The sequence below is a fragment of the Abramis brama genome, assembly GCF_963993115.1.
Source record: "Abramis brama genome assembly, chromosome: 15".
Taxonomy (NCBI): domain Eukaryota; kingdom Metazoa; phylum Chordata; class Actinopteri; order Cypriniformes; family Leuciscidae; genus Abramis; species Abramis brama.
Window position 1 is genome coordinate 12,858,370 of NC_139977.1, and position 15,430 is coordinate 12,873,799.

Sequence of the window (15,430 nt, forward strand, 5' to 3'; positions counted from 1 at the left end):
ACTCAGATACGTCACAATAGGGAAGACTATCACAACGTTACTTTAAAGTCATCTTGAAATCAAAGCTGAAAAAATCTTATTTCTATGGAATATTGCAGTGTATTATAAAAAATGAATGGCAACGTTTTGATCATTTAGAAATGTGTGTATCAAATATGATACAGTAGGCTTTATAGGGTTAAGTGATTCATAATGCTACAGCTGAAAGTCTATTCGAATCATTTGTCTTAATTGTTTAGAGTTTCTGCATTTACAACCATGTTTCTACAAATCGTTTCACACAGTACAAATGTATTTCTAATAGCTTTTCCTCACTGCTTCAATGAGTCGACTTTTCATTATGCTGATAAATGGCTTGTGTGTTTTTATGGCAGATGCTCCAGTGTAATGTCTGTTGTAAGCTGATGTCAGTGTCCCTTGAAAACAAACATGAGATCACTATGGAAATACCGTCAGGCTAGAAGAGGAAAGTCATTCATTAATTACTGCAATAATATTTTTGCCCACTTGAATCACAGTGCAGGTCACGGCCCATAAAAGGTCGACTCTTGTGCCACACCTGCGACAACAACACCTGCTTTTTTCACGCAACATGCAGATCACGCTAAATACATTTGAAGAATGCAAAAAACATATAAGTAATGCACAGTTGGCCGACGCATGTGGGAAAAATCTGCCAAGAATGAAGCTCTCGGTCTTGGCATCCTTGGGGAAAAGGGAACAGCAATGGAGCAAAATACACACACACACACACAAGACAAACAGTCTCAACTAGCTGGGGCAGCAGTGAGGCGTATTGTGAGGACATATCCGAGAAAGCCCGTGTGGCAGCAGACGTACGGGCCGGTCCAACTCTTGTCATGCTGTTTACGTAAACACGACGTTTCAGTTCTGCCATTCACAGCGCCTTCTGCAAACAGAACCTGAAAACATATTAGACTTTTGTTTATCTGAAACTCTGTTTGGCAATGATTTTCTTCTCCCGCACTGAATTGCCGGGTTTGACCTTGTCTTTTTCTTTCTCTAAACATTAGGTCATGGCCTGCTTAGCTTGTGTAGCTTGGCATTGGCATTATCATGCAAACTGATGTCATTGCTACTATAGATGACATCGATAAATTGTTTAAGTATCCAGTATAGCACGACAAAGCAATTGACTCAACCAATGGTGTGAGTTTGGGGCGGGACAATCTGTTTGGTTGACCAATGAGACATGGGAAGATACGATCAGGAAAAATGTCAGCTTCAAGGCATGCATTACTATTACTGGTAATATCCACTTTGTGCTGTAGACATGAATGATACCTCAAATCGTGCAGCTTGTTAAGGAGAGGGGTGTTCTGTGTCTCTGTTACTTTTCTAAGTGATGAGACTTTTCCTGAAAGTCTTTTTCACATGAGAGATAGTGAAAAATCACATTGACCTACATTGAAGGAGGGATTTGAGTCATATCTAGATGGGAATATCTTGGGGGTGAGTTGTGTTCAGCAACCACCAGTCCCACTTTATATTAAATGTCTTTAACTACTATAGACTAACATTTAAATTAATAATTTGATACAATGCACGTACATGTACATGTTTTTACATTGTACTAAAAAAACAGATACATTTCTGTAATGAAATGACATCTATAATTGCACTGTTGACCCTTCCCTTACACTTTACCCACACTTAAACCTGTCCCTAACCTTATGCGTAATTATTATAAATATGCATTTAATCCTAAACCAAACCCTATAGTACTTGTTGCCTAATTAATATTGTGCATGATATTTAATTGTGCATGGTCATTTCCTCTATTTTTACATTAATATTATTAACCTCCTGGGACCCAGGAATAGACTTTTGTCCACTGTAGAGGACATTATATTTTAGTGAATTTCTCTGACATCATACATGTCACATGACACATCCTGGGTGTACTGTAAAGAGCACATTCAGGGCTTTTCTGAGATACCAAATGTTTGGAGGTTTCACCATGAAAACAACTTCTCCTTGGTCTTTAAAAATGTCTGACATTAATTTAATGATCAAATGTAGGAAATATGATAATATATTGTAATTATAATTTAAATCGGACTACTTTTCAAATTGTATTTCATAAACCAACATCTCAGGAAAATGTTATGGGGTTTCAAATCAAAAAATTACTTTCTGTTACAGAACAGGGCATTGAGACACAACAAGAGAATATGGAAATAAATTATACATCAATATTCCTATGAAATATTAGATAGTATTATTAAAATGTTGCTAATTATTACTCCATTTATTACACTTATTTTTTCATTAAATGTTGCTCCAAGGACACATTAATGTGCAAATTAAATACAGTGTATAGATACATTGCTTTGAATGGGAATATTAATTTATGGCCATTTTACCCACATATTGCATAAAGTAAAATGGTGTATCAATTAATTCTGTTATATCTTTCATAACATAGTTGAGAATCATCTTTATACAAATTCTGGTTAAAAAAATCCTGAAACCCCAAATTGGTTGGTGATTGAAAAAAAATCCCATTGTTTTTGCCTATACATATAATTTCATGTCATTTTATTTTTTAAACAACTTAGTCCTGTCCACTACAGAGGACATGGCATAACGTATGAATAAAATATTATTTTTCAAAAATGTTATTTTACCATTTGTTTCTTATGCTCTAAACAATGTGACATGAAAAAAAAACTAAATTCAAAAAACTTTTTTTTCTGGGTCTATAATATTTCTTTTTTTGACCAATACTTCATTGTGTTTTTCTTACAAACAAACTTACCAGCATTAGCCCTGACAAATTTTCACTGAATTAATTCAGTGTGGAGGACATAACTGATAACAAATATAAAACGGATATACACAAGAGAAACAGATACACATACATAAAGAATGAGAAAAAAAGAGAACTATATACATAATGAATTTTTTTTTTTCCTATTTTCTGTCGGGTCGGATTTTTCGCGCGCTGTCTGCGGATGTGACGTCAAGCGCGTTCATGTTAAACGTTTCAGATCACTCTGCCACCACCGCTAGTCAGCAAACAAACTTAGTTTCTCAAACAATATATGTATTTGACTTTTCTTACCTCTGTAAACATAATGTTGACTTCTTTGCAGCGGATGACTTGTGAAGTGTGCACGTACGAGAGCGAGCAGAAAGGAAGAGCAGTTCCGTTTTTTGGCCACAGGTGTCAGTCGCGAGTTTAAATTTCAGAAAATCGCATGTAGCCTCTTTAATAGATGCGTAGTGTTTCTTTATAAAGTGACATCGCCAACTACTGGCCTGGCAGCAGAATACAGTGTTTTTAATCGTTTTCACAGATCCATGTGAACGGGGATGTTTTTGACAACGATGTCGTCTGTACGCAAAAAAACCCCCCAAAGGAAACACCTTTCAGTTGTTAGTAGAGCGTTGTCGTCGTGTAAACGTACCCGAAATACACAATAAAAGATTATTAACTGAACAGGGAACTGGGGAACTAATTAGAAACCATAACTAATGAATGAATGAGAACAGGTGACAGGGAAAATGAAACAGAACAAGGCAATGAAATTAAACAGAACATGACTGTGACCGTATCAGCCATAATATCTCTGCATCCCTATTCAGAACACCCAGGTTTGCTCAGGCAAACACCACTCACATTATCTTCAGAAAATATCTTTCTTTTTTTTAGGTTCCACTTTAAAAGTTTCAAATGTCATTCATGTATGATAGTTTACCCTATAGCTATTACTTTTTCCCCTCTACTAAATTTTCTTCTTGTCAAGGCTGAATTTGTTATGATTTATTTTAAGTAATTTCAAATGTATTACTCCAGATTGCAACTGCTGATTTCAAATTCCCTTCCTATACACCAGAACTTCCCATGGGAACCTTGATTGAGGAACATGGATAGGCATGCCTTAATAGCCTTTTCTTCCCCTCATAGTTATATTTTTTTAAGTAAATAGTACAATGCCGTGAGTGGCAGTAAGTGAATGAGGACATTTAGATAAGGTGTATTGAACGATCTGACCATTGCCAGACCAGAGCTGAATTACTTGACATGGATGCCATTGCAGCATTTACTTAGATGCCCTTAAACATGGATGACTTCAACCTTCATCGCCATACCAAATATCATGCTGGTTTGGAGGATTCCCATGTGTTAAGATTTTTTTGAGAGTGCAAGGTATCTACGATGGTAGGGGACATGTTAAAAATGGTTGAAAGTACAAAAGCTGAAAGCATTGTACTGTAGAAAGTGTTTTCCTGGACTGCAAATCCCTTTTACAACTACAGAGATTGTAAAAAAAAAAAAAAAAAAAAAAACTCTTTTACTGTTTCCTATTATACTGACTGTTTTCCCTTGAAATACAACTCGGGCATCCTCTTTTCCTTTCGGAGGCCCCATTTCTTCTCTGTTGTTCCAATTCTGGTGACTCCTTCGCAGATGTAGGTCATTATGAATTGACTGATATCTGAACAATCGAACAATGAATGTGTGCTGCAGGGAGTCACCCGAGTTCTAGTGTTTGTGTTCTACTGGGAGAATTAAATTGAATTATTTTTATTCTTTTTTTTTTTTCTTTTTTTTTTTTTTCTTTTTACATCATCTACTGAACAATACATCTGTTGTGCTGCAGAAAAGATAATTTTTAGGATGCTAAGAGCCTTTATTTCAGTTGACAATATGGATTTGTTGGTTAATGTATTCTAGCCATCACAGTAAAAACACACTTAAACTTTAAACACACACATACACAGTCTGTTTCTCTCTTTCCTTGTTCCCCCAGTGATGTCAAAGATTATTGTTGGATCTGTTCCAGACCTGACCACCAATGCTCCACCAACCATAATGCAAGTGCCTCAGTAAATGTTGCCCTGCACCTCCGTACTTATCTTAATCCATCACTTCATGTTGGTCTTTTTAAAATCACAAATCAAACCTTATGTCACTCTCTCTTTCACATTCAGTGGACCCATAAAGGGAGTGTCCTTAGATAACAAAAGTGGCATTTTTAATGAAAGATAGAACAAGCACACTTTTCAAGCAAGACATTTCACAATAATGTTTGTTAGGTTGTATTTGATTATTTAAAAAAATAAGTATTTGGACACATTCTGGTTTTCAGGCGTTAGTGAATCATGTGTGATGAACCTAACCAGGTTTTATTCTTCTAGAAAATCTGACTTAATACATCCACTAAAAAACCCCTTGACTGTAAAAATGGCAAAGTAAATAAAGTTAGTTCTGAGAAAAGATCTAGCAGATATATCTAGATCTATCCTTTGGCTTGTGAAAAAGAAGTGGACTTGTTGAGTGTGAACTTGTAGAGTTCTTTTAAATGTTATTTTTAAAAACTGTACTTGCAGAAAAAATATTGATGAAATAAAAGCTCACTTTAGTGCACCTATAGAGATTACACTTTCATGACTATGTTTCTTAGCACTTTTAAAACAAGCCCGTAGTGTAAAATTAAAGTTTTTACTTTAAAGTACATTTTAAATCATTATGTTTTAATAACCTTTTAACATCATCAAGTACACTTGTAAAGTACTTGATATTATTTTGAACTGTATGTGTTTTTCCTTATTAAATTTGAAGTTAATACATTATAAAAGTACTAAATTGTAACTTAATGATTACAAATCTGTAACTAAAAATATATTATTTAAATACATGACAAATAAGTTTCAATTAAAATGACTTTAAAACATATTTTAGTTTATAAATGCTTGTCGGTACATTTGGCAGTACACATTTTCATTTAATTATAAATAACATGCAATTAAGTTTCCGAAAACATTGTTTGCACTTAAAAGTTGGCATAAAGCGGAAGTTTCGATAATCTTTTCTTCCCTATTGTGATGTATATCCAAGTTAAACGGCTTCTCGAACAAGAACAAATGTGGGGCGGGACTTGATTTTGTCCATCAGGAATTGATTGGATGGTTGTGGTTTGCTATTGGTCGATCTCATGTGAGTGACAGGTTGCCCCGCCCTTGTGCCTGTAAAAGCGTCATTAGAGAAGAGAAGTTGTGGCAAGAGAGTGAAAGATTACGAGGGCACATGAATTTAAAAAAAGAATAATGATGAGCACACAAATTATTTGTAATAAATACAGCAATGTTCCATAATAATTGTAAATTCCATATTTATGTTCCATAAAATAATTGTAAAGTTTGATTTCATGGTGAATTTCTTTTAAAAGTGTATCATTTCAATGATATGTAAAAAAAGAAATAATAATAATTAATGTAGGCTAAAGTGTATTTCTTTTTCAAAAGTGTAGATATGCAGAAGGTGTCCATCTTTGTGCCTGACGAGCTGATGCAGGCTTATGCCCTAAACTGCTGCCTATAGGCAGCTCACTAGTTTTCTGGAACAGAGCCACGGTCTCAGGATGGAGTATCACAGACAGCAGACACAATCAGCCCCACATTGCAATAAACCCAGTGTGTGGAACATTATCACACTGCCAGCGCTGACAGATTGACCGCGATATCACAATTAAAACAATGTTCCAGGTCAAATACCGTGAACGTTTTCAGCTTCAGGCAGTGAAGTCATCCACAGATAACAAGGTTCACTTCTATCTTGAATGAGCATGGGAAGGATGTTTAGACGTTAGAGTGAATTACTATCACTGGGACAAGCTGAATATTTCAGAGACATTTGAGTAATTGGTTCTGTGGTGACTATAAGAATGATCATTATTCATAATTAAGCTCAAAGCAGCTGCAGCAGCTCAAACACAATATCGCTGTCGCAAAGTTATTGCAAGTAAAGTTCCCTGGCACTGATGCTTTCGTCTACACTGAAGTCTTCGAATCTCATTACTGTTTATGGAACAAATGCAATGCAAACTTGGGCCTGTTGTGCAAAGCAAATTTTTCAACATTTCCTATAGCTATCTGTGTCATATCATGGAAGCTTGTTTCCGCCACAGAATAAAACATTTTAAAAGATAATTGCGACTTTTTATCTCACAATTGCGAGTTTACATCGCAATTCTGAGTTCAATTTCTCAGAATTTAAAGTCAGAATTGCGTGAAATAAAGTCGCAATTGCGTCTTATAAAGTCAGAATTCAGACTTTTTTTCACGCAATTCTGACTTTATAACACATAATTGCGAGTTTATATCTCGCAATTCTGACATCTTTTCTCAGAATTGTGAGATATAAAGTCCAATTCTAAGGAAAAAAAAGACAGACTTTTTTTTTTTTTACCTCAGAATAGTTTATATCTCACAATTCGGACTTTATAACACGCAATTGAGACTTTATATCACGCAATTCTGACTTTATATCTCCCAATTGCGACTTTATTTCTCAGAATTGCGACTTTATATCTCGCAATTGCGACTTTATATCTCGCAATTGCGACTTTATATCTCGCAATTGCGACTTTATATCTCGCAATTGCGACTTTATATCTCACAATTGCGACTTAATATCTCACAATTCTGACTTTTTTTCTCAGAATTCTGACTTTATATCTCGCAATTACGACTTTATTTCTCAGAATTGCGACTTTATATCTCGCAACTGCGACTTTATTTCTCAGAATTGAGCCATAATTTCTCACAATTCTGACTTCATATCTCGCAATTCTGAGAAAAAAGTCTCAATTCTGACTTGACACATCGCAATTGTGAGAAAAAAGTCGCAATTATTTTTTTTATTTTTTTTCTGTGGCGGAAACAAGCTTCCATAGTGTCAGCATGCAGTATTGTATTCTTGTATCTTAAGCAAGGATTTATCTGGTTTTATGCCTAATACTGTCAGAGTGTATTGTCTGGCTTATTTTGTTCTGCATAATTCAATTGCCTTTGCAATATTTCGCATTTATTTTTTTGGTATATATTTTATAGTTTTCACATGATTTGATAAAATTGTGTTGATTTATTTGTTAAATACACATACTTTATCTGTTTGATTATTATATTATATTTAATACAGTATCTCTTCAGTTTAAACCATATACGCATGCTGTCCACTCAAGTGGACATCTGAAAATATCTTTGAAAAATGTGTAAAAAAAACATGTTTTCATGCCCTAAGAGCAATAAAAACACATAGGAAAAAAATCCTGACTGAGGTTATCATAATTCAAGCATGAAAGGGTTAAAGTGAAGAATGCCAATATACACTGCCTGGCCAAAAGAAAAAGTCGCTGTTTGGATTTAAATAGGCAAATGCTTTACATAGTGCTTGACTCTTGCATTGTCAATACAAGATCTTGAACAAAAATTGATGCACCTCTTGATGGAAATAACATCACAACATTTATTTCCATTAAGAGGTGCATCATTTTTTGGTCAAGATCCTGTTTTGACAATGCAAGAGTCGATCACTCTGTAAAGTCTCCTCCAGCACATCCCAAAGACTTTCAATGAATTTAAGGTCTGGACACAGAGGTGCCGATTCATGTGTGAAAATGATCCTTCATGCTCCTCCCAACCATTCTTTCACAATATGAGCCTTGATGAATCTTGACATTGTCATCCTGGAATGCGCATGATGTCTCTTCCTACATGGTTGTTTAAGAAATGAAAAGCTACACACTCCATCAATTAGGGTTAGAAGAACTGTTGCCAAACATATAACATGCTAGAACCATCATAATCACTGCAATAATGATCCAATCATTGACTCTTAAGCATTTGCCTATTTAAATCCAAACAGCGACTTTTTTTTTTATTGACCGGCAGTACGTCTGTGTTCTTGTAGTTATTTCCTGCTAATGAAATCTTGGGACAGTTTGGGTTTTGAAGTTGAGACCAAACACATCTCCCACAATCTCAGTGTTGTTCTCTTGGTACAAAGTGACCTTACATAAAAAAGTCTGTTTTAACAAACAATAAAACACATTAATGATCAGAAGGGCGACTCTCATTCTAATGACATGTTTTACAAACAAAATCCCTTTATCCTCTCAATTTACAGCACTGCGAATGAGAAGAACGTGTACTGGGACAGCTAATAAAGGGATTTCTATTCATAGTCGCAGCATTAAGTTCTTGGCTTCCTTACGAGCCAGACGCTCTAAATTCAATATTTATATCCCTCTTCTGTGATAAGTGCTGATTCTATGTATGGTAACAGCTCACAGGTATGTGCCCCGAAAGAAAGCCTTCGCCTTAGCCAGAATGTTGACGGACAGCTAACACCCCCCCCCCCCCCATTTCTTTGCTCCGTTTCGCTCTGATTAAATTCTCCAGCATTGTTTGTTCAGTGATTCACACTGTAAGCTCTAATGTTGTATATATAATGTGCTCACAACTATGGCATTTAACATATTCACCACACTCTCATTCTACAGCGATATGGGCGCGTGATTTATGTAATGACACTCTGGGGAGGGCTTAACTTTTTATCTTTTTCATTGTCCGACAGGATGTTTGCCAAAAAGATGACGTAAGACAGGTGTCTCGATTACTATATCACAGCCTGAAGCCAAGAGTGAGCGTGTTTTACTTGTGCTGTTTGCAAGTAGGCTGTGTATAAGGAGATACACTAAGAATTTTGTACCTACTACATCACCATTGCTTCTCAGTGCAAATAATTCAAAACTCATAACATGCATGGGGAAGCCTAGCATCATGCATGGGGAAGCCTAGCAACCCTGTGTTACATAATTATTTTAATTCAGCTCAAATCAAATACCAGCTTGTTTTTTATCAGGGAGCAGCTGTAGACATAATTGAGCTTATCTGACCGGCAACGATCTGCACCATGAATCACTTTGCAGCAGTTTGATAGGAGGCCAAAAACTCCTGTTATAAAATGAAGTTGTTAATGAGGAATTATTATGTGATTAGCTTTTAAAACAGACCTTTACTCTACAGACACGGTTCATTGGGTCTGTATGGATCACTAAACATCAAGTGCTTGACTGAGTGATGAATTGGCAGAAATTCAACTGAAGCAAATGACACCATGTTTGTATGGTTGACCTTAAGTATACAGTCGAAGAGGTTTGTTTTAGCTGTAAAATCAAAGTGATTGACACATTGTTACAGTATAAAATTGCACTGTTAATTGGAGTTTAAAAGTTCAGTTTACCTAATTTCTCTCTTATCTTCGACACTAGATTAGATTAAGTAGTTTTTGCTTGTGTCTCTAGTTCTTTTGGAAATAGTTCAATGCTTAAAAATGCTAACAAATGTACTACAGTAAAGGGATTATACTTTTTGGAGTTCCATTATTCAAAATATGGATGGGAACATTACATTACAATGACTTCAGAAGAGAAACTTCGACAAATCTGATTTAGAGTGTTTCCAGCTGGATGATTTTGATTTGATGTTAATGATACGGCTCATGTCTATTTTTGTTGGGTCAACTACAATGGTCAGAAGATGACTTCAGAATTGGATGGGGAAAATATAAAGTTTGAAACACTTCTGAAGTTAAACAAATAGTATGGTTATTTGCAAATATGAATTAAAATGAGGGTGAAAAGTTCAACACATTAATATTAATTTTCCATATATTTTTAAGAACCTGAACAAAAAAAAGTCCATATTACACACAACACTATCACTGCGATATCAGATATTTTCACAAATATTCTTTGATTGTTTTTGTTTCATATCCTCCTGGTAAACTACCGTTATTAGATTTTATATTTTCCAGTGCAAACCTAACAACACAATCTGAGACAGATAAACAATGGAAGAAATATAGACAATATAATCAGTTGATTTATATCATCAATTTAGTCAATGAAAATAATTTTTAATGTTTTTCTCTTGGGTTTTTTTATTGGCGTGAAAACAGAATTTTCTCCTCATGTGTATTTTTCATGAAGTCCTTATTCTATACTAAAAATATATTTCGTCAAGAACCAAATCTTTTATTGATATAATAATTTTTGAAACTGTGAAGGACACAAAATTATATCATGTAACTTGTTGAGGTTATCTGTTACTGCTTTTCCATTCTTTTGATGAGTTTAAAGTAGGGCTTTTCAAACTTGAGGGCTTTACACACTGCGCTTAACTCCGGGTTATCGTCGTTCTAAACACCAATTTTAATCCCGGGTAAAGGAACATTGCACAATTGTAATTTTGAAGCAGGATTATCACTGCTTTTGTGCTGCCAAAATTGTACAGTGTGAAACGATGCAGTGTAGTTTGCAGAACGTGTTTTTCTATTACACTGCGCTACTTTTCCATATTTTTTCTTTCTTTTTGGTGATTTTTGCCTTTATTGTGATAGGATAGTATAGAGTGGACAGGAAGCGAGGTTGGAGAGAGACGGGATCGGGAAAGGTCCACGAGCTGGGATTCGAACTCGGGTCACCCGAAGCACAACAGCGCCATATGTCAGCATGCTGCCCATGAGGCTATCGGTGCCGACTCCATAGTTTTTCAATGTAAACACGTGCTAGACGAACGTCTTTAACCGCAGCATCTCGCGCATGACACGGTATCCTAAAAAAGCGGCACTCAAGTTAAAAGAAGTTCAACTTCTCTAGACCTTGTGCTTTTTTTTCATTCCACTGACCTGCGTCTCGCTTTTTTAACAGCAAAAATGAGTTCTGTGTGAACGTGCCCTTAGAATGACTACATGATTAGCAATGGACAACCAATAGCATGCCGTGCCTCATATTTTTAAACAGTATGAACAGTTCTGTCATGACAATTCTCTGAGAGATTGGCATAGTAATGGATATGGCAATGTTAATGTATTCGGTCTTGGTGGAATAGATCTGCTACCCTGCTGCAGAGCAAGTAGTAAGTACAGAGATTGCCTACTGCCAATACACTCACAGACATTGCTGTGAGCATGTAAGATATGCTGCTGCTGCTGCACATGTAACATACATGAATTAACCCCCGTAGCAGATCTATACAGGTGGAGTTGGGGAAGGTGGAGGGTTTCTGAAAGCATGATGCAGACTGCCAACAGGATTTGTTTGAATGTTGAGCCGCAGCTCATTGGCCGCTGATGCAACAGCAACCAATCAGCTGTGCTATGTAGATAGTGACAGAAAATGCGAAATTTGGAGTGAAGAAGAGACAATTTCATTCGTACCTTTATCTAGTCCAAAAAGTCTATTCAGAAAAAAACTTGATAGTACAGTCTGCATTATATATAATAATATGAGGACGCGCAATGCTAGAGCCTTTATGTAAACAACGTGTGCAGCGTTCTTCCAATCAGTGACACTGACACAGCAAATATGCAAATAAGGACATTAACCCAGGGTTTAGGAATGAACAATGTGAAAGATGATTGTTGACCCCGGGTAAATTATAAGCAAAGTGAAACGTGAAGCAAGATATCAAAGGATTCCATTTACCTGGGGGTATAAAATGACCTTGGGTCAACTATTTCAAGTGTGAAAAGGCAGCCCTTTGAAATAGTTAAACCTGGGTCATTCTAAACCCCGGGTAAATGTAATTCTGGGTTATCTTGCTTCTCCTTTCTAAATTACAAGTTTGAAACATTCCTTTTCCCCAGGGTAAGGGTTTAGAACAGGGGTGTCAAACTCAGTTCCTGGAGGGCCACAACCCTGCAGAGTTTAGCTCCAACCCTGATCAAACACATCTGATCCAGCTAATCAAGGTCTTCAAGATTACTAGAATCTTCCAGGCAGGTGTTTTTGGAGCTGGTTGGAGCTAAACTCTGCAGGACAGTGGCCCTCCAGGAACTGAGTTTGACATCCCTGGTTTAGAATGAATGTTGATAACCCGGGGTTAAGGCCATTGTGAAAAGAAATAAACAAATAAACCACTTAGCTACACCATAGCAACCATCCAGAATCGCTTGCTTTGCAATGTTTTCGCAACTACTACTCAATTTTTTTTTTGTGTGTGCTGTGTAAACAATTCTCAACTTTGACCTGAATGATTATATGATCATCTTCAAAGTTTCATCAGAGGTCTCTTGGCAACTGTTGTTCCTGTTTTTGCTGGCGGCTTCGGCTCCTGGTAGGATGATCTCACACTATGCTTGAGTTACGTTGTCGTATTTCCTGTCTCTGGCTCAGTCTCTTTCTGCTTGAAGTGAAGCCTCATTTGCAGAAGACCTGAAATCAAGTTCTTACCTCAGTCATCTTTAGGGACATGGAATGTAAAACATCTGCAATCCAATGAGGTGAAGAAATGTTCCTGAATTACGCCAGAATGCTGGCACATCTAATTTCCTACTGTTAGAAAGCGAATCCAATTGTTTGTTTTGGGGTTCAGTGTTCCTGCTTAACCCTAAAATTAGTTCTGGATTAAATTATTCTCAGAACTCAGACAATTGGGCTGTTGTGACTACATTTCTGTTTTGACATGAATGATTGTCCTTGTCAGCCTGAAAAAAAGGAGCTGTTCAAAAGACGTCGATGATCACCCTATTGTTTAGTGAAATGGATAAACCAAAAAGGGAAAACATTTAGGATCATAATTTGATATCTGAGTTGGAATAAAATCCTTATGTTTATGCTTAAGTTATTCAGGAAACATGTAGTCATATTTATAGGAATTTGGTCATATGTTCTCAGCTATATTTCTCCTGCAGCGCCTCAATGGAGAACTGAGGACAATCGTGGATGTAATTCGAAATGGCTACTCATTTCCTGAGAAACCCAATAAGAACATGAAGATTTCAGAGTAAGCTTTGTTTTCCCACAATCCTCTTGGCCTGGCTACTTGTCATTTTGATTAATGACGCCCTTGCACTGCACTCCTTTTAATAGTTTCCCTAAGACACAGTTATTGTTGTGTTATTGTTTTCAATCCCCTGAATCACTAAACTGCATTGACGCATGGGACTTGACAGGGCAGGCGACATCATGCGGCATAACTCATGTGACGTCAGACACTTGACAACAATGTTGTCTTTAAAGCTGTGTCACAGGAATATTAGTGTTGTTATTTCAGTAAATTATGTTCTTAGCAATGACCCTTATTCAGCAAGTGTCTGACCTCTATTGGTAATTACACCTCTTAAGATATCAGATCAGTCGTTTTACTTGAGGCTCTTTAACACAATATATGTCAGTAAATGATTGTGCATTATATAGTGTATTGCTTCACCCAAGTCAATTTTATATTTTACTTTTGTTTGCCTTACAATTTGGCCAGTTTTTTTTTCCTTTACACACACATTGCTGTGAAGTCAAAAATGGAACAGACTTTACCTCATAAAAATCACAGTGTGTGTTTACTCAGTCTAAATCAATCAAACGATGTCCAGTCGCGTTCTCACACTATTCCTGTCACCAGGTTAAATGCTGGACAGTATACTGTTAGTCTGATCTGGTGTTATTCCTGCTGTAACCAATAGCAAAATGATCACATCATTGGGAATCAGGTTGTGAAAAAATTCCCAGGAGTCCCCCTGTAAAGTACACAAACATAGAGGATTCATTTTGGGACTTCGTCATGTAATATTTATGCTGATGTTGATAACTGATTCAGCTTAGGTTTTTGATCTCTTAACCAATCATATTCATAAACACAGATGAGAATCCATGCCATTGGCATATCTTGTATTATGTAATTTGTGACAATTCATTTAAGGGGTGGTCACAACACTTTTCATTCCATTGACTTCCATATAAATGCTTTCGAATGCGGTAGGTCAGGGAATGAAAGCTCTAGCTCAACGAAGAAGTTTTGTATTTCACTGCGTTCCAAAGCGAATTCGTATCATGTGAAGACGTGTGACCAATAGAAGATTGATATGCCAGCATGACAACAACTTTAAATCTGCAGGATTGCAGTAAAGTGGAGTAGATTGCATAAGTGTAAATTGTGTGACTGTGGCAAGCAGTGCGGGCCCGAGAGCTGTGGGAACGGAACGAGTGTTAATGTGCGTCACCTGCGCGCCACAGCGGTCTCGAGTCCCTTTTTTATGTTTTTAATTAATTTATGAAGCCAATGTATATTTTACTTATTATATTGTTATATATTATTATGCTGTCATATTTTGTGCAGGCAATTAGCTTACTGCGTTGTAAATAGAAAATCCAGTGACAACGTCACTGCGAAATACCACAAGTATTGTATGTCATCTCGTATTTACGACATTGTGATGGCATTCATGTGCAATCAACTCGGAAATACGATCTTTCCAACACACCATAAGTTTAATGTAGCAAGACCGTGATATTAAAAGACCAAATTCGTATTGATGATGCAAACTATATACAGGCTAGCAGTGTTAGGGGTAACACATTACTTTTACATTAATTAACTCAAGTTACGTAATTAGATTACTTTTTAAGTAAAATCAGACTTTTCCTATTCTTTCCATTACATTGACTGTGGCCTATGCACCTGCTTAATCCCTCATTTGTTTAAATGTTCAAGCCCACCACATCTTTTTGTATAGCCCACACACTGCAATAAAATGAGAGAAATGAGCTGAGAAATCTCAGCAGCAGTGCCAGCTTATCTGAAGGACCCTTGGAAACCTATTCTGATACCCCTCCTC